General features: G+C 48.1%; 1 protein-coding gene across 19 annotated transcripts in view; it reads right to left on the bottom strand.

Moving 5' to 3' along the window:
* Positions 1-18,159, bottom strand: part of TLN2 (talin 2) — a 457,700-nt gene that overhangs the window by 382,830 nt on the left and 56,711 nt on the right. For 8 of the 19 annotated variants that reach the window (XM_073995950.1, XM_073995951.1, XM_005559713.4 and 5 more), the window contains one exon: positions 10,049-10,191. The exons of 8 other annotated variants lie outside the window; for them this stretch is intronic. The gene's annotated coding sequence lies outside the window, so the exon portion shown is untranslated. Of the gene's footprint in view, positions 1-9,892; positions 10,192-18,159 lie in introns of those variants that run through there. 3 more of the 19 variants (XM_045395574.2, XM_073995952.1, XM_073995948.1) reach the window with 2 other exon arrangements.

Here is an 18,159-nt window from a genome sequence, read left to right as displayed (position 1 = left end):
GAAGTTCAGAAAAGGGCTGCCAGAGGCAGGGGGGTTGGGGGAAAGGCAAGAGGTGCCCCTACTCTAACGGGGAGTAAGTACCCCTGTGGCCACGGCCATCAGCCAGCTGCACAGCAAAGATGGAGCTCTAGAGAGTCTGGCGCTGTCCTTAGCGTCTCCTTCCACATCCTCCTCCTTATGGGGGTGGCAGCTCTGCGGTCAGGAGAGATTTTCCCCAGCACTAGACAATTTCCTAACAAGGGCATTTTCATTAAAGATGAGACACAAGGCAATGAACAAGGGAAAGAGAAATGGCCAGAGGATGCTGTCCAGCCTGCAATGTGGGTCTCATTCCCACCAGAGCCTCACACCACACTGGTTCTGGTTCTGGAAGAGAGGCCCAGACCCCAGCTGGCAAGAGCCACACCCATAGCGCCAGGCCATTTCCTCCTGCTCTGGTCTCTCATTATTCAGCCTACAGCACTACCTCACTCATCTCCTAAAAACAGGGGTCCGCTCTGGCTAACCAGACTTCCCTGCATCCCCAAGACGCTAACGTGCCTGGCACACTCTCAGCCTGGGAATCTGGACCCTCAGGGTCCAGGGAAGATGAGTCACTGGCTAAAAACCAGGAACCCAAGAGTAGTGCTGGTTTCCAAAACAGATGGCCCTAACAACGTGTCCAGCCAGTTCCCTCAAGTGGACAGCCCACGGGCCTTTCAGAAGACCCAGGGGCTAACCGAGGACAGCATAAAGCAAAGTGCATGTTTCCTGGTCCTCTTCTGGGAGCTCCTATGAAGCAGCCCACACTGATGCTCCTTCTTCCATCATTTAGTTTTTTTTATTTATTTACTTTTTTTTTTTTTTTGAGACAGAGTCTCACTTTGTGGCCCAGGCCGGAGTGCAATGGTGCGATTTCAGCTCACTGCAACCTCTGCCTCCCAGGTTCAAGTGATTCTCCTGCCTCAGCCTCCCAAGTATCTGGGATTACAGGCACGCGCCACCACACCTGGCTAATTCCTGTATTTTTAGTAGAGACCGGGTTTCACCATATTGGCCAGGCTGGTCTCAATCTCCTGACCTTGTAATCCACCCACCTGGGCCTCCCAAAGTGCTGGGATTACAGGCGTGAGCCACCGCGCCTGGCCTGGTTTATTTTTAAAAGTACAGACAGACGGCCAGGCGTGGTGGCTCACGCCTGTAATCCCAGCACTTTGGGAGGCTGAGGCAGGCAGATCACCTGAGGTCCAGAGTTCGAGACCAGCCTGACCAACATGGAGAAACCCCGTCTCTACTAAAAATACAAAATTAACCAGGCATGGTGGCGCATGCCTGTAATCCCAGCTACTACAGAGGCTGAGGCAGGAGAATGGCTTGAACCCGGGAGGAGGAGGTTGCTGTGAGCCGAGATTGTGCCATTGCACTCCAGCCTGCGAAACTCCGTCTCAAAAAACAAACAAACAAACAAACAAACAAAAGTACAGACAGACACAGCCCTTCCACCTGACTCCAACAATGAAAAGTTAAATGTCCCAGGCCATGACTTCATCGGCGTGGATAGGGTCAGGCCAACAGTTGGTCACTCTGCGCTGACCACTCCTGAGCCAGCAGCAATTTCTGTGAGTGCTCCTGTGCGTGCTCTTCCCCTTGCATGGAGTACTCTTCCCTAGACGCCTGTTACCTGGCAGCCTTGCTCTCATTCTTCAAGCCCTTGCTGAAATGCCGACTCTTAAGAGATCATCCAGAACAGCTGCCCCTCTTCCTCTACTACACCTTGCTTGTCGGTTTCTGCTCTCACTCCAGGGCCTGAGACAGAGCCTGGCCCACAGTGATGCTCAGTAACTATTTACTCAATAAATGAACGCACTAGGAAAAGCAAAGCAAACACATCTAAATACTACGTCTAGGTAGAACCCCATCCGTGTCAAAGGCATAAATAACATTATTCATATTGCTCTATACATCACAGCCTGAGTCTGGAAACTGCCTACATGCCTATGTACAGAAGAATAGGTATATAATACGAACAAAATGAATGAGTACCATACTACAACGAGAATGACAGACCCACAACTCACACGAAGAGAAGATGGAAGCAAATCTCACAAGCATCATGTTGAACAAAACCAGAAACAAGAGGACGCACTGGGCAGGTCCATTTATATTAAGTTCAAAAACAGGCAAAACTGGCCAGGCACGGTGGCTCACGCCTGTAATTCCAGCACTTTGGGAGGCCGATGCAGGCGGATCACGAGGGAGTTCAAGACCAGCCTGGCAAATATGGTCAAACCCCATCTCTACTAAATAATACAAAAATTAGCCGGGCATGGTGGCGTGCGTCTGTAGTCCCAGCTACTTGGGAGGCTGAGGCAGGAGAATTGCTGGAACCCAGGAGGCAGAGGTTGCAGTGAGCTGAGATTGCACCACTGTACTCCAGCCTGCTGGGCAACAAAGCGAGACTCTGTCTAAAAAAAAAAAAGCAAAACTAAGTCAAGATTATGACTGCAGGAAGGCGGTGGGTGCACCAGCAGGGGTATCAGGGGTCTTCTGAAGTACTAATCGGGTTATTTCCTGAGCTGGATGCAGGTAACACAGGTGGAGTTCAGTATGTGAAAATTCATCAAATCATCCATTTATGATTTGTGTTCGTTTCTCTATGCTCTATTTCAACAAAACTTCATTGCAAAGAGAGAAAACATGTCTGAAATAAACACGGAATTCTTATTTTTCTTAATAAAGCCAGCTGAAGATTCCTGTCCACCACGAAGACTGGCACCTGACACAGAGCTTCCCTTGGATGAGCAGCAAACACCACCTGCCTCTTTGCACAAGACCATGTGGCTAGTTATTCGGGTGAGGTGTGAACACATCAAATACACCCCGAAGCTGAAACCTGCTAGGACACATGGCTGGCTGCTACAATCTTCTTCCCCCTTTGCAGCCCTAGAAAGTATGGGTCCCGATAAATATCAGTGGCTTTAAATGGAAACAGGTGGTAGGCATGTCACTGCCTGAGGCTGAGGCAGCACCTGGGCAGACATCTGAAGCTGCAACTCTGCCCAGAGCCTACAGAGTTGAGGTCCTGGATCACGCCAGAGGGGGAGAAGAACAATCATGGCTGACCTGCTGCCTCTTTCTAGTAATTTCTTCCTTTTAAATTATGTCATGAAAATTGATCATTCAAGGGGAAAATCCTCTCTGAGGCAAGGTCAAAAAACTACATGAGTAACAAAGCAATCGCTTTGGCTAAGCTTTGGCTCACTCCAAAGCTTAGGACCTCAGACACTAAGTGGCCCCAAGCCAACTGTGACCCAAAGGACAAGCCCCTGGAAAAGGATCACATTCGGCAGAGGGAAAGAAAAAAAATGAAAGCCTGCCCCAGGACACCTACTAAGACTCAACTCAAACTAAAGGGTCCAGACAAGTGTTGGCTGGATGTCGTCAACCTGAAAAATAGAAGTTTAGACTTGACTTGCCTAGCATACCTGCGTGCGTTCATTCACACACTCATACACATAGGCATGCATGCTTTCCATTCAAACTCCAGTAAATTTTCCTCTATCATAAAGTTTTAACTGACTAGGATGTTCAGGGCTTGGGGAATAGTATAAAGGTATCGTTACTGATCTATAAGACACAACCCCTTTTAAAATAAAGTGCCTTCTTATTTTGTCATCCTATTCATACTCTGCCTCACAGGGCAGACAAGAGCAGATAAACTGATCTCCATTTTACTTAAAAAAAAAAAAAGAAAAGAAAAAAGGCCGGGTGTGGTGGCTCATGCCTGTAATCCCAGCACTTTGGGAGGCCAAGGTGGGCGGATCACGAGGTCAAGAGAGCGAGTCCATCCTGGCTAACATGGTGAAACCCCGTCTCTACTAAAAATACAAAAAATTAGCCGGGCGTGGTGGTGGGCGTCTGTAGTCCCAGCTACTTAGGAGGCTGAGGCAGGAGAATAACTTGAACCCAGGAGGCGGAGGTTGCAGTGAGCCTAGATTGTGCCACTGCACTCCAGCCTGGCGACAGAGTCAGACTCCATCTCAAAAATAGTAATAATAATAATATAGATTCTACTGCTTTCCACATAGAGCTAGTGCCACATAAACCAGCAGACCCCTGAAATGGAGGTTTAGCCACTAATAGCCTCCCCTCCTTAGGTCTTCCAGGCACCAGAGAGGAGGGCAGAGGTAGGAGAGGGATGCAAAAAGGAAGAAATGCTGATTAAGCAAGCTGGGACTTGCAAGGAGAGTCGCACTCAAGCCCTGCATCACCCTTGAGTTTTTTTTTTGTTTGTTTGTTTGTTTTTTATTTATTTATTTATTTTGAGACAGGGCCTCATTCTGTTGCCCAGGTTGGAGTGCAGTGGTGCCATCATGGCTCACTGCAGCCTTAACCTCCTGGACTCAGGTGACCCTCCCACCTCAGCCTCCAGAGTAGCTGGGACTATAGGTGTGCACCATGATGCCCAGCTAATTTTTTTTTTTTTTTTTTGGAGGGATGAGGTTTTGCCATGTTCCCCAGGCTGCCCCCTCAAGAAGATACTTCTTAATTAAGTATCTTCAAGAGGAATCTCTCCCTTCTAGAGGTTTGTGAGACACTCCAGGAATGGCAAAGAAAAACCATGACCAACTAGCAACACCTCTTTATTAACAAGTCATCAATGTGCCATCTCTCATTAGGCCCAGCTCAGAAGGAGAAACTGGAAAAGCACAAGGAGCCAAGTCGCCAATGTGAAAGATTCCAAATGTACTATTTCTAACACCCATCTCAAGGAATCAGGGAGAGGCGGCGGGCGGCAGGGGTGGAGGGTGACCCCACCTGACCCTTAGCATGGAGAGACACTGGAAAAAAGGCCTGGGCACAAGAGTAAGCCTTGTCCCCACTGGCCATCGCTACATAAGCCCTCACTCCCACCAATGAGATGCCCACGCCACTGCAGAGGTGGCGCTCCGAGAGCCACCAGCAATAGAGGCTCTATTGTTGACTCATACGAAAACTTCAGAATCCCAAGAAAGAGACGCCAAGGCCCAACAACAGTGGATGAAGGACCATTGATCAGACCTGACCATCAGGTCACTGTCAACTGAAAAACATTTTTTTTCCAGTTTTCTGGCACAGTTGCTTCCAAACTATCCCAAACTTCCAAAACATGGCTAATTACACAAGGTAAATGAGTCCTGACAAATGACACAAAGGAAAAACCGCAGGAATCCATTCTAGGTGCTCACTGCAGGAGGTGACACAGGAGAGGGAACCTGAAGCCGAGCAGTGAAGTGGGCAGAATGGGACTTCATGCTCCCTCCAGCCCCCACGACTCCCTCACCTGCCAACCAGCTCCCACACAGGTGCAGCATTATTGCCTGTGCACCCTCCTGCACTCCTCCCCTGCTGGCCGTGGCTTTATCATCTAGACACATGGAAAACCCCAATACAAAGCAGCCAGCTCCCTGCCTTGCCACCAGAATGCTGTCCGTCTCCCAGCAAGAACTCTCCCTGGGTCACTGGAAAAGGCACTTCGGCCCCTGGAGGTCTGACCCCCAAGGAAGATGGGACCCAGTTCCTCTGCAGTCACCAGCCTCTGGCTTAAAGAATCTGCAGTTCAAAAATCTCCAACAACCCCTGCTATGAACTCAATCATGTCCCCTCCAAACTCCTATGCTGTGCTGGAGACAGGGCCGTAGGGAGATAACTAGGTTTAGATGAGGTCATGACGGTGGAGCCTTCATGATGGGGTTAGTGCCCGGTTAAGAGGAGATGCCAGAGAGCCTGCTTGTGCATGCACGCTCGCACGCTCGCACGCTCTCACTCTGTCATGTGAAGACGCAGCCAGAAGGCAGCTGCCTGTAAACCAGGAAGAAGGCCCTCACCAGAACTCAACCACGCTGATCTCAGACTTCCAGCCTCCAGAACCGTGAAAAAATTTCTATTGTTTAAGCCATCCAGTCCACAGCATTTTGCAATAGCAACCTGAGCTAATACCTTCCCCAGGGAGATTCCCCTTGACCAAGAGTAGACAGGGCCACAGGCAAACTAAACAGTGTGTCAAACATTCACAGGTTGTAAAAAGCAGCTTGTGAGGCATGATGCCCTACTGTCAAATTCTCCCCCACCCTGAATTCCCCATCCCACAGCTTGATGGCCTAATGTCAGAATGTCAAGGAGCCTTGAACCCCCCCCTTTTCTGCCACAGGGCAGCAGAAGGGGACAGCGCCAGGGAAAACCTGTGCAGTGAGACAACGGATGGAACAGGAAGCCCCAGGAAACAGAAATGGCCACAGAACCTTTGTACTTGCAGTCTCAGGGAGATCAGAGTCTCTGAAAGCATACTAACTATGTGACAAGCCCTCATTCCCAACCTCAACACTGGGAATCTAAAATTAGCCAGAGAAAGAGTCTACTCAGCTCTGTGTCTCCTACACAGGCCCTGATAAGTGTCACTACCTCCTTTGGCAATAGCTTGTCTTGTGAGTGCTATAAATACTACCTAAGCCTACCCAATGTGAATTATGAATACCAAGAATCATTTCAGGGTTTTCAGGCACTGGCTATGTGACAGGGGTATCAAATTCAAAGTCGCCTGAACAAGACACATACCCAGGGAACACATAAATCCCTCAGGTCCAACCCTGCATTTTAAACGGTGGAGAGGACTCACTCAAGAGCACCTCCACCTTCCGTGCGGCTGAGGCTGCAGCTGCTACTGCTGCAGCTCTGAAGAGCCGATGAAACGCTTTTCACCTTTCGTCTAATTGCTAGGAAGTAGGAGGCTGAGAGAGATGAGAAGCTTGAGATTATAGAAAAGGACAAAAAGGAGTTTTGGCCTTCTTGGATATTTAGATCTGGCTCAGAGCTTTCCAGTGAAGAGGCCCTTGGAAAAGGAAGGCTGGAGAAGCAGTAGGTACTCTCCAGATGATCCAGGGCTGTTACTTGTCACTTGTCCCCTTGGGGGCTTGATCCAGTAAGGTTCGTTTTTTTTTTCTTGAGACACAGTCTCGCTCTGTCGGCGCCATCTCAGCTCACTGCAAGCTCCGCCTCCCGGGTTCCCGCCATTCTCCTGCCTCAGCCTCCTGAGTAGCTAGGACTACAGGCGTCCGTCACCACGCCCAGCTAATTTTTTTTGTATTTTTAGTAGAGACAGAGTTTCACCGTGTTAGCCAGGATAGTCTCGATCTCCTGACCTCGTGATCCACCCACCTCAGCCTCCCAAAGTGCTGGGATTACAGGTGTGAACCACTACACCTGGTCAAAGGTTTTTTTTTTTTTTTTTTAAGAGTCTCACTCTGTCACCCAGTAGGCTCTTAATAGATGTCTGTGGATTGAATTTCAGTTTTTTGGGTTTCTGGGGTTCACAACTGCAGACCCCTAACCCCCAGGAGCAAGGCCAGCTGCACTGGTCTGCAAAAGCAAAGTGCCAGCCAGACTCCCCGCACCTGGCCGAGAGGTAAAGCTCAGGCACAGGGAACAGGTGGAGGGGTAATGGCTCCGAGGTCAGGATGCTGGGGAATGGAGATGTGTGTCAGAGTCAAGAGAGATAGCAGAGGGGGACTGGAAAAGAGCCCATCAAGGCATATGGAGTCCCAGAGGCAAAAGGGAGAGAGGGTGTTAGAGGATGATAAGCAGTGACCCGTGACGGGCAGCCCCAAGCAGGGCACCTGGGAACAAACTGTGAGATCTGGCCACCAAAGGGTTGCTAGAGGCCTTCCAGAATGGTGTTCTGGCATAGTAGTAACCGCAGAAGTCCATGAGGAGGAACGAGATACAGGTTACTCTTTCTAAAAGTCAACAGACAGCTCACAACCGACACTAGGCCAGTGGTTAAAAAAACAAACAAACACATTGCTCCCCATACAGTGTGGCGCCCCAGTCTTTTAACAACCCCTGTGCTATCTGACTTTCTCCCACTGTGCCATCCCATCTTTTTGTCTTGGTTCATTCAGTCTCTCCCATTCAGAACATCATCTCCCACTGACTTTTTGACATTCTGCAGATTGCTGAAGGCGCGGCTGAAGTGCACCTCCAGGAACCCCTTCCTGAGTTTCCCATCACATCCCCTCCATCGGGTACCTCTCTCCTGACCTGGAAACTGCAATATTGCTGACCCACACACTCCTGCAGGCAGAGTCGGGGACTCGCTGCCTCTGTATCACTCTCAGGAGGGACCACAATCTTTTGCCCACGACAAACCCTCAAAAAAGAGGAGTCCATTGAATACAGTGGTTTCCTTTAAAAACAGTTATTTTTCTCCCTCCTTTGCTCAAATTCCTTGTGCTTAGTAACAGACATAACTGCCCACCACAAAACCCCTGTGTCCAGGATTTCACAAGTTTGATTCTGCCAGCCCCCCAGGGGGAGGAAAAGTGAGGAATAAGCTGTGTGGAGGGACCTGGGACTGGGGGGATGACAGTGTCTATCTCTTTTCTCCCCACCTGCCCCGATGTCACAGGGTCAGCAGAAGGCAGGGTCTTGGGAAGAATGCTCTGGAAGCCATCTGAAAGAGTTCAGTCCCTGCTGGGCTACTCTGGGCCACTCCTCTAAAGGGCTGAATGAAAGAAGCCAGTTTTCCAGTGTCTAAGGCAAACTAAGGAACTGGACCTATCTGCTCAAAACTAAACCCTCCCTCTCACCCATGCCCTTGCCCTCTCCCTCACCCCCTGTGTCAAGCTGAACTCCTATGGAGACGAGCCAGAGGGAGACTTGCGGAAGGGATGGGGCACAGGGGCCTGTGCTGCACCCCACTTCCTGAAACACATGCTCTAAGGCATCTGCCAGACATCCCACCTAAATGTCCAGACCTAAAATAATGCCAGATAATAATGACCAGACCTAAAAATAATCCCATACCCCATGAGGGTGCCCCCACCTGGCATTCCAAAGTTCTCACAGAGAACCCGGCCGGAGAACCAGCAGCCCTGCATGAGACGGCCCTCAGGTCCCAATCATCCAAGCCCCAACCAGACCCCTCCAGACTCAGGTCCCAATCATCCAAACCCCAACCAGACCCCTCCAGACTCAGGTCCCAATCATCCAAACCCCAACCAGACCCCTCCAGACTCAGGTCCCAATCATCCAAACCCCAACCAGACCCCTCCAGACTCAGGTCCCAATCATCCAAGCCCCAACCAGACCCCTCCAGACTCAGGTCCCAATCATCCAAACCCCAACCAGACCCCTCCAGACTCAGGTCCCAATCATCCAAACCCCAACCAGACCCCTCCAGACTCAGGTCCCAACCATCCAAACCCCAACCAGACCCCTCCAGACTCAAGTCCCAGTCATCCAAACCCCAACCAGAACCCTCCAGTGAGTCTGGAAGCAAAAGCACTGGGCATTAAAATATCAGGGCCTGGCCTCCCGAAGTGCCCCCTCGCCTCTTCCTTCCCTTTCTGCCTCCTTCCCGCACAAACATTTGCTGGAGGACTGCTCTATAAACTGACGTCAGTGGAAAAGAAACATCCGGAGTACAATCTGAGTTGAGTCATTAAACATCACAGAATCCCTTAGGGGAAGCAAAAGGCCAAACTGAGCCACTAAATGCTAGGGCTTCAAAACCCCAAAATAAAGCATGTCTACCACTGCTCTGAAGGGAGCATCACATGTGACCATCTCCTCCGAGCCACAGAGGCCCATGCAGCAGGCAGCCACTCACACTCCTGCACGGGTGGCCCCTGGCACCTGGGGGTGGGCCCGGCCTGTGGACAATAGCAGCAAAACTGATTTTATCCACCCACCCACCGGCAGCTGCAGGAAGGGCTCACACTGTTTGCAAACCCTGAGAACTATCATTTTATGCCCTCCAAAACACTGAGGAGAAAGCAAACCAGTCACAGGAACCTAGATCCAAAGGGGAGGAGGTAAGTGAAAACCAGCCACACAGAAAACACAGACAGAGGGATTCAGTGCTGGCCTGACTTACTCACGGCAGACGCTTTGCATCAGTTGCATTTTTGTTGAATTCTCACATGGGGGGCTGATTCAAAGTACCACCACAAAATAAATTCGAGGACAGCTGACTGTTCATTAAACAGGAAGGGACAAGAGGGAAACTTGGAATCAACTTTCAATTACTCACACTACTTAAAACCACCTCTCAGCAGCTGGTGCAATCAGTCAGCAACATAAACCATGGCCAGGGGCAGATAAGCAGCTGGATCTGGGTAACTCTTCAAGAACTGCCCTCCTTCAGTCCCTGCTATCAGTCAGGTAGCCCAGCACCTGCAAACGAAGAAAGGGTCTTCTATTAGAGCACACTTTTGGCACCTGCCATGTGCAGATCATACTGTCATTAGCCAGTACTCGCTGCTTGTTTCTCTGAAGACACAAATGACAGGAGTCTATGCAGCTACTTTCCAATCCTACTTTTAGGATCCAAGTTAATATTCTACCAAAAAAAAAAAGTAGGCTGACAATGCCAAATGGCCTCTCTCTCTGCACCATCGAATCTACCCATCTCTCAAAATCTTTCTAGCCAGCTGCATGCCCTTTTACCAATGAGCTGCTTTATTGTGTGTTCACCATTGCATCACCCAAATTTAGCAAGCAAAAATGGAGGAAATCTAGTTAAACTTGTATTTCAGGTAAACCACAGATAATTCTGCAGTATAAGTATTTCCCATGCAATCTTTGGAAGATACTTATACTATAAATGATAGACTGCTTATCTGAGATTTAATTCACCTGGGCAGCCTGTAGTTTATCTGGCAACCCTGCTTCATCTTCATTCCAGAGAAAACACTAAATCCCAAGAACAGCTGGAAGCAAACTTCGAGAGCCTCCAGCTGCCAGCCCATTCTACACAGAGGATTAGGCAAAGAAGTACACCGACCCCGCCACTCTGGGCAACAAGGGCAGGCAGAAGGGAGCAGGAGGATTGCCTCCAAAGGAGAGGCAAGTCAAGTCCCTTCTCCCCCTTCTTAACTTATTGGACTTACTCAAAATATCGACACAGAAAAATGTGAACTTAAAAATCAAATGCTGTATGATTCCACTGATTGAGGACCTAGAGTAGTCAAAATCATAAAGACAAAGTAGACTGGTGGTTGCCAAGGGCTGGAGGGAAGGAGGATGAGTGGTAATGGGCAGTTTCAGTGATACAAGATGAAAGAGTTCTGGAGATGGATGGCGGTGATGCTGCCCAGCAATGTGAATGTACTTAATGCCACTCAACTATACACTTACAAATAGTTAAAGTAGTAAATTTTATGTTATGTTTATTTTTACCACAATGTGTTCTTAAACTTTCGATTTCCTTCTCATTTCCAGCTTAGCCAGCTCTTTCTCTCTCTCTTGTGTCTACTTCATCTCTAACTTCATGGAATAGGTATCTACTAAGAACCTTACACAATGCAAAAGGAAATCAAATCAGCAGGATATAAATGAAATGCAAGGAAGGCCAGGGCAGAGGGAGGAGCAGGTTTGCAGCCAGGGAGAACATTTCGCAAGCCCGCCTGGCTCCCGTCTGTCTAGGCCTCGGGGCTCCCTGCAGAAGCACCCTCACAACTCCACTATTCTTTCACCCTTGGTGCATCCTAAGGGCCTTGGCATCACCTCATGCTCAGCTCTAAGAAACGATCCAGGACTAGAACCCTACAGGCAATGAAGCTTGTCTCCACAGGCGCCAGGGAAGCCTCGGGGCTGGAGGACGCATGGTCTCTGCAGTTAGAATCACCCTTTGCCCAAGAATATCAACACGTACACACACACGCACACACACCCCACTTCTGACTCTGGAGACCCCTAAGCAGGCATCATGTCACATAAATATATGATCTAAAACTGCAGGTCGTCTGCCTTGGAGGGTGTTTGACACAAAACAAGACTTGGGGCACTCTAGCCATGGCTCTGATATGTACCATCAAAAGATAAAACAGAGTCAAGGGCAGAAAGCATTCCTGAAGCCCACGGACCTCTGCAAGGCCCAAAAGCTAGTTAAGGACAGCAGCAAAGGCTCCCTCACCACAGTCCTGGTCAATCCCTGGCCAGGTAATCAGGTTTGTGGAGCCAATTCCTCTTTTCTTTTTATGAGATGGAGTCTCGCTCTGTCGCCCAGGCTGGAGTGTGATGGCACCATCTTGGCTCCCTGCAACCTCTGCCTCCCGGGTTCAAGCGATTCTCCTGCCTCCACCTCCTGAGTAGCTGCGACTACAGGCACACACCACCATGCCCAGCTAATTTTTGTATTTCTAGTAGAGATGGGATTTCACCATGTTAGCCAGGATGGTCTCGATCTCCTGACCTCGTGATTCGCCCACCTCGGCCTCCCAAAGTGCTGGGATTACAGATGTGAGCCACCGCGCCCAGCCCAGTCAACTCCTCTTAAGAATCCAGATTCTCCTCGGCAGCCCTTACTTGCCCACCCAACCCTGACCTGGCCAGACTGCCACAACTAGCCCCTCACACCATGCCCTAGACACATGGGGCAGTCTGCAGACTCCAGGGGCTAGCAGTGGGGCTGTGGTACACATGGCCCTTAGAATCACATCAGTGTGCCCTGGTCCTCTCCTGGACTCTGCTCTGGGTCTGCAGTAGTGCCCAGGAATCTTCAAATTTAGCAAGAACCAGGCAGGTCAGACACAGTGGCTCACACCTATAATCCACTAAAGCACTTTGAGAGGCCAAGGTAGGAGAATCACTTGAGGTCAGGAGTTCAAGAACAGCCTGGGCAACATAGCAAGACCTCATCTCTACCAAAAAAAAAAAAAAAAAAAAAAAAAAGACCACTCCAGGCAATTGTAAAGGCAGGGATCCTCAGACCATACACTAAAAGAACAAGAATGGAGAAACAACATTTAAGCTAAAAAAAATAAAATAAAATAAACAAAAATAACAAAGATAGATAGATAGATAGATAGATAGATAGATAGATAGATAGATAGACAGACAGACAGACAGATCTATATATATGCCAGGCATGGTGGCTCATGCCTATAATTCCAACACTTTAGGAGGCTGAGGTAGAAGGACAGCTTGAGCCCAGGAGCTCGAGACCAGCCTGGGCAATATTGCAAGGCCTCAGCTCTACAAAATTAGCTAGCTAGCTAGGCATAGTAGCACACCGGAGCTAGTACTCAGCTACTCAGGAGGCTGAGGCAGTAGGATCTCTTGAGCCCAAGAGGTGGAAGCTGCAGTGATCAGTGTTCATGCCACCACACTCCAGCCCAGATGACAAAGTGAGATCCGGTCTCACACACACACACACACACACACACACGCAAACACACACAGAGGATGGGGGCCACTTAATGATGTAGGGCAATACTCACAGATGTTAGGTTAAAAAAAAAGCTGAATCCCCAACTGTATCTCCTACAGGGGACTATCTATGCTGAATATGTATTTACATACAAGTTCAACTCGTGCCCCAGTTAACGAAAGGATAAGCTTTCTATAAACACAGTGACTCGGATACACCATCAGCTTCTGGATTTGCCTCCTTGCTAGGCTTCAGATATCACACTCCAGTGCACAAGCAACAATTCCCCGCGCATACTCCATCCAAGGGTAGGATCTAGTGGTTGGTGGGGAGAAGAGCATTTCAGGCAAGGAGTCTGAGTAAAAGCCGAAAGGTGAAGACTCTACTGAGACCCACACTGAGAGGTCAGCCTGGAAGCTGAGAGAGCCTGGAAGCCAGAGGAGAGATTCTGCAGGAGACACTAGAAAACATTAGGAGAGGAAGTTGGGGTCCAGGTACAGGGGCAACTGGGAACTACTGAAGATTTGTGAGCAAGAGAGTGACAGTGGCAGAACTCCACCAGGAGCCCAAATTCTTTTACAACCAGGACAGAGAAGAAACAGCAAGAAGGAAGCAAGGGGGAAGTTGTGATTTCAGAAAATAAAGACAGAAAATCACGGAACCATGCACTTTTGATTGTGAATGCCAAGCCTGGAAATATGGCTACTTGCCAACTTTCTCTTGTCCTTTCTATGCATAGCTTTGGCCAAGGTTCTGTTGTTGTTTTCTCAAAGACGGGGTTTGGCTCTGTCACCCAAACTGGGGTGCAGTGGCTTGATCATAGCTCATTGCAGCCTCAACGTCCTTGGGCTCAAGCAATCCTCTCACTTCAGCCTCCCAAGTCGCTGGGACTACAGGCCACGTCCAGTAATTTTTATTTTTATTTTTTTAACTCCTGGGCTCAAACAACCCTCCTGCCTTGGCCTCCCAAAGTGCTGGGATTACAAGATGAGCCACCACGCCCAGCCTGTTTTTAAAGGGGAATTTGGCCCTGGGAGGACAGGGATTCTCCACACTAGAGCAGTCCTGATCCAAAAGGTGCTGCACAGGAATGTTCAACTTTCCTGCCCTCTGCCAGCTCATCTACTGGGCTATCAAGTAACTACTGCAGCCCCAAGGATCTTAGCAGAGGAGAGAGGAACAGGAAGAAAGCACTTCAGCATCAGGACCAAACTCTTGACAAAGACCCTCCCCTAGAAACAAAAGATCTGGGTCATGCATAAGACTTTTCAAGATCTACGCATGGAGGAATTATAGCCCCAGATACCCCTCCCCATACCACTCACCAATCCATTTGAGTCCCCTCCTCTTAAGACTTGCTGCATCGCCAGGGCTTCTGTTGATGAGTTAAGCCACTTCATTTCAGGTTTTGAAAACTAATGCTCTCTGACATGTTATTTTTCCTGCTGCCAAGGAGTTTAATACCCAGCATTCACTATTTTATATTAAAATCAGTTATGATTTTTACTACACATCAAAGCTCATTTTCCCCTAAAACTGCAAAGCTGAGACACCACTAAGGAATGCAAAAGGAGTAAGAAGCCAGTTGCCCTGCAAAATTATGCAACTAATGCCCTCTCTCTGAGGAAAAAAGCAGCCCCCTAAATAAATAAAGAAGAAACTCAAAGAGCATGCTCTATAGTAGTTTTCTCCTGATAGGATGAGCTGCACTTTAACATTTTAAACTAGGTCAGTACATGAGTTCTGATGTTGAGCTTTAAAAGGACTTGCTTGCTTCAGATTTGGGATAACATACTAGTGAATCTAGAGACTGCTCCATGAATGACTATTCCTAACAACCAAAGCTTATTTCTAACATTTTGTATCTCAGTTAAAACAAACCTCAGCATTTCTCTCTGTGATTAAAAATAAGCTACGCCACAGGATTACAACGTCCATGTCTTTCCCTCCCGCTGCATGTCAAGTGTTCTCGCCCTTAAAAGTAATAAACCTGGCATCTCTCTGTAATAAATAATTCCACACAGGTTTTAGAAAAGCAGCACATGACAGAGAGGGTACTGGAGGAACAGCAAACACACAACAGAATAAACCGAATCCAGAGGTGAAGCTCCTTCAGCCTGCCCAGTGCAAGCCTCTTTCCTCCCTGGATCCTTCTAATATGATCGTGCATTTCTATAACTACATTTGCAAATGAGTGACTCAATAACTGCTACCTAATTCTGTAAAGCAATGGGATGTACTTGTTCAAGGGAAGCTATATGGAATTAGGCCCTTAACAACTGGGAATCCCGTTACTCCTCAGTGCTGTGGACTGGAGCTGATAGCACATAGATCGCCCAAGCCTTCCCCAGGGCAATTGAGAGGATCCAGTGAAATTTAATGTAAGGAGGCACTATGCAGGCTCCCTGGGCCCAATTAGAGCCATGCTGCTTCTGCTCCAAGTTCGTCCCCTACATCCAAGGACTTGAGACCTGTTGGAAATACAGATTCCTGGGCTCCTCATGGAAGGATTCTGCATCAGTGGCAGCCAGCCCTCGGCCAGCCTTTGGAAGCTCAGTCCTGGCCAACTCACAGTGAGGAAATAGCCAAGTTCTATTCTGGTGTCATGAGCACCTCATGGTAGGTAGCCCGTCAGACTGAGCAAGCCCAGGAATTGGCTTGTAATGGGACATAGCAGGAACAAAACCAGAAATGCACAGGAGTGAGTGGGGCGGGGCCCGAGAGCCCTTCATAGCCTCTGGGGATTTCGAACTTGGGAGAAAAGTTAACCCTGGGCCGGGTGCAGTGGCTCACGCCTGTAATCCCAGCACTTTGGGAGGCCAAGGGGGGCGGATCACGAGGTCAGGAGATTGAGACCATCCTGGCTAACCTGGTGAAACCCCATCTCTACTAAAAATACAAAAAATTAGCTGGGCGTGGTGGTGGGCGCCCGTAGTCCCAGCTACTTGGGAGGCTGAGGCAGGAGAATAGCGTGAACCTGGGAGGCGGAGCTTGCAGTGAGCTGAGATCGAGCCACTGCACTCCAGCCTGACAAAAAAAGAAAAGAAACTCTGTCCAAGGAGCACTTCCAGGAAAAAGACTGAGCCTCAGAGATTTTGAAGTGTGAAGCATCCACCACTCCATTCCATTCACTTGTCTCACAACTCAGCCACATGCTGTTTCCAAGTGCTCCTCCCAGCCTCTCCCTCTATGCAAACCCACCCCAACATTCTGGACCCACCACCTCCTAAAACTTTCCTTGGCCGTCCAGGCTGAAACTACCTCTCTCACCTTAAACTTCTAACACACTTAGCACTAAAACCAGCTTCCCAAATTGCACTTCATTCAATTAGTGAACAGTTCCTCACTTAAAAAAAAAAAAAAAAAAAAAATTAAGGGCTTCTTGAACAAAGTCTGGCAAACCAAAGATTATGCAGCTATGCGTTCATTATGGAGATTAATTTATTAAAGGCCTCAAGAAGGCTTTAATAAACAAACTGTTTAATTTTGTTTGACCCAACATTTTCTAAACTCCACTGACCTAAAAACCCATTTGTTCAGGAAGCCCTATTAACTTCTTGCAGAACTGATGATCCACGTTAGAGTTTGGGAAATGCTGATCTATTCCATTCATCTAACAACTAATTATGCCATGTCTGACTTGAATGGTTATTTAATCTTATTTCTTTAGCTCTGGGTGTATTTACATATTATCTTAAGTAGAATATTCATTTGAGCTAGGAGCGTGTCTTACATGTCTTTGAACACCCTACAGCCCCCAGTCCAGCCCTTGTAGAGGTTCTGAATACATAGATTGATTTGAAAGCATTAGATCCAATAGTAAAAATCACAGATGTGTCTTAGAATGCAAAAAGTGTTTAAAATCACAGCGATCAAGTTCCACTCACTTTTTATATAAGAAAACGGAAGTCCAGAGATATAAAATAGATCATCCAAAGTCACAAAAAAGTCAATAGTGGAACCATGACTAGAACCAAGACCCAAGTCTTCTGACTCACTAGCTAGTGTTCCTTCTGTGATTTAAATAAGCCTTACTCTTCCAGACTCCAGCTGGTTTTCCAGCAGGTAAAGGAATCTAAGGTATTCTAGTGATCTGAACACCCAAGGCAGTAGGACAGAGGCATACCAATTACAAGAAATTAAAATACAAAAAGAAGACCCAAGCTCTGCTAAAATGGGAGTTAGGCACTCTGAAGATTCCAGAATGCTTATTAGGAGTTTAAGACTACAGAGCTCAGTATCAAGAATATCAAGAAAGGGCCAGTGGGCGATGGCTCATGCTTGTAATCCCAGCACTTTGGGAGGATCCCTTGAGCCCAGGAGTTCGAGACCAGCCTAGGCAACAGAGTGAGCCCTCATCTCTACTAAACATTTAAAAATTAGCTGGGCGTGGTGGCATGTGCCTGTAGTTCCAGCTACTTGGGAGGCTGAGGTGAAAGGATTATTTGAGCCCCCCAGGAAGTCGAGGGTACAGTGAACTGTGATTGGGCCAATGCACTCCATCCTCGGTGACAGAGCAAGACCCTGTCTCCCCCAGCACCCACCCTCAAAAAAAGAAAATCAAATACTGACATTTGTAATTTGTATAGCTGAGTAAGACACTTGACTTTCATTGAAACATCACATTAATAGTTTCAGCATTTTACTTCTCAACTACATTTACGTTTACTGATACAATATATGTAAGGCCTGATTATAGTCAAACGAATGCTACTTAAGGATGTGTGTGTGCACCAGTGTATTATGCATGTGAGTCACTGTTTGTTCCTAAAGAGTTCCAATGATGAAACTATGATACCTCTTATTCCTCCACCAGTCTAAAAGTATCATGAGATAAACTCTAACATACATAGCATATACGTTAGAGTTGCTTGGGGGCAGAAGGAAAGGGAGTTGTTATTTGCTAATACAGATTCAAGACCTACAAAGGTGGAGGTGGAGGTCACTGTAATGCCACAGGTGATTCCCATCCACAGGCAGGGATAAGAACG

This window comes from Macaca fascicularis, chromosome 7 (assembly GCF_037993035.2).
Source record: "Macaca fascicularis isolate 582-1 chromosome 7, T2T-MFA8v1.1".
Lineage (NCBI taxonomy): Eukaryota > Metazoa > Chordata > Mammalia > Primates > Cercopithecidae > Macaca > Macaca fascicularis.
Note: the sequence above shows the minus strand (reverse complement) of the source record. Positions and strands in the feature narration are given on the sequence as shown.